General features: G+C 60.6%; 1 protein-coding gene across 7 annotated transcripts in view; it reads right to left on the bottom strand.

Moving 5' to 3' along the window:
* The window catches only part of PLEKHA6 (pleckstrin homology domain containing A6), a 112,153-nt gene extending 110,726 nt beyond the window's left edge, over positions 1-1,427 (bottom strand). For 5 of the 7 annotated variants that reach the window (XM_024750923.1, XM_024750930.1, XM_024750931.1 and 2 more), the window contains exon 1: positions 732-820. The gene's annotated coding sequence lies outside the window, so the exon portion shown is untranslated. Of the gene's footprint in view, positions 1-731; positions 821-1,330 lie in introns of those variants that run through there. The other 2 variants (XM_024750927.1, XM_024750926.1) reach the window with 2 other exon arrangements.
* Positions 1,428-2,139: the final 712 nt, after the last annotated feature.

The raw sequence follows: 2,139 nt of genomic DNA, 5'->3' as shown, positions 1-2,139 counted from the left end.
CGGGGGGGGGGTGGAGGCTGGGCCTCTGTGGGGCCTCCCTCCCACCTGCGCTCTGCCAGCGGAATCTGCTCATCTCCTGCCCGAGCTGAGATGCAGCGCTCTGAGGTGGGAGCCCACAGGATCCCCCAAGCTCCGTGCTCCTGCAGAGGCGCCTGGAAGCCAGAATTTAGGGGATTCGTAGGGCAGCTGCCGGCGATGTCCCTGTGGCCGTCTGGACAGCAGGCTCAGGCAGAGACAGTCCAACCAGGGCTCCCACCCCCACGTGCAGGAGACCCTCAGGGGAGCCAGACTGTGGGCGAGGGGACTATAGGGATTGGGAAGGAGCTGCCAAGCCTGGAAGGCCGTGACCCCCTTTGACTCTGAGTCCATCCTCGTCCCACCACCTTCCCCTCAGTCGCGCAGACCGCCCCAGCCCTGCGCCCTAGGGCTGGCTCCCTCGTTCTTGGCTCTCCCATCCCCGGCCCTCCCAGGTTCCAGCCCCCTCTCTTCCCTTCTGCGGCTTGCCTGTGGATGCAAGAAGCATCTCCCCTATGGAGGTGCCTGTAGCCTCTCCTCCCTTCTTCTCCCTCCATCGTTCCCGTCTAACTCTCCCCCTCAGCGCCCCCACTCTACATTTCAACACCCACCCTGCCACTTCCTCAACCTTTGCCCAGAGCCTCACACAATAAGCCCGAGGCTCTGCTAGCTGCAGCCTGGCCCTACCGTTATAAAACCCATCCCCCCATGCTCACATATCCGGCTCCAGCTCCTTCAGGGCTAAACCTAAGACCCCAGAGGTCAGACGCCTCCTAGGAATTCAAGAGCCTCAGCAGCCCCAAGCCCCAACCTCTGACCCATAAAAGACACACCCTGACCCCTCCCACACTGAGGAGGTGGGTCCCTGGGGCTGACCTGAGCCTGACCCCCAGACCACACCCCCATCTCTCCTTCCTGCTGGCCTTAAACTCACTGTTCCGGCAAGATTAGAAGCAGGGTGGGGCTGGCCTCTTTGCTCTAGCCAGGCTGGGGGCCCCAGCTGAACCCTAGGAAGCTGGCAGCCCCAAAGCTGGCCTCACTCAGGAGATGCGGTTCAAATGTGATAAATTCAGACAACATTAGCCCTTACTGGGGGTTCTGGAGGTGGGGGTGGGGGCACAGAGAGGGCTATAATTAACATTCTCAGCATCCATGATCCCTAAGTATCACTGCCAAGAATGAGGGATGCGGAAGGCAGTGGCTCCGCAGTGCCAGCAACCCAGACTCACACGGCGGCGGGCGGGCTGCCAGCCCTGACCAGAGCCCAACCTTCCTCCTCCCACCTCATCTATATGGTGCATCAAAACAGACTCACCCGCTTCTGAGGTGTGTGAGCCCGGCGCTGAAAAGCTGTAACTCTCCGAGCCCTCAGGCGCCCCTCCCCCGAGCTGAGGCCGGCTGGGGTCCTCCTCCCCACCCCTGGGGCCCCCTTCTGAGGAGCCGGGCTCAGATCTGATGTGGTCTAATCAGTCATCTCTCCAGCTGGCAGGTCCCTGGCGCAGGGAGAGGATGCTGTTGTGGTGACTGCAGAATCCAGTATCTTTCCCAGGCAGAAGCAGCTGGGCATGCTCCATCGTCTCCCGAGGGGATTTCAGGGCCACGTGACTCTCCCTCCCCGAGCTGTCACTTAGGATCAGGAGTAAATAGTCCCCAGAAAGCTTTAACTCCATCCACACCAGCGACAATCTGTTAACCAACCATGCTGCCTGCCTGGGTGAGAACAGAGTACCTCAGCACAGCCTTCCTGGCCTTCCACCACTGCGACGAGACTGCCCCCCAAAGGGGATCTGGGCCACCGTCTGTGTAAGCTGCCTTTTGCAGTCCTCCCACCAGAGCACAGGGAGCCAGAAGTTGCCCAGGGGGCTGGCATCTGGGGCCTCACCAGGCCTGCCTGTGGTTGTCTTTTGTCTCCATGGCTGTCTACCCAAGAGATGGGCGTGTCTCTGGGTGTCAGGAGGCCTTGGCCAGAGCCCTAGTGCCCTCACATTCCCCCACCCCACACAGCAAATTTAAGGAAATCATGTTTGGAGCTGACTGGAGTCCGTTACAAGATGTCAGGACCTTCTAGGTCCTCAGCCCAAATTGGTCTCCAATGACCTTGGGCAAGGATGCTGGGGGTACCTG

The sequence above is a fragment of the Neophocaena asiaeorientalis genome, unplaced genomic scaffold, assembly GCF_003031525.2.
Source record: "Neophocaena asiaeorientalis asiaeorientalis breed wild unplaced genomic scaffold, Neophocaena_asiaeorientalis_V1.1 scaffold67, whole genome shotgun sequence".
In the NCBI taxonomy this organism is placed as follows: Eukaryota; Metazoa; Chordata; class Mammalia; order Artiodactyla; family Phocoenidae; genus Neophocaena; species Neophocaena asiaeorientalis.
Note: the sequence above shows the minus strand (reverse complement) of the source record. Positions and strands in the feature narration are given on the sequence as shown.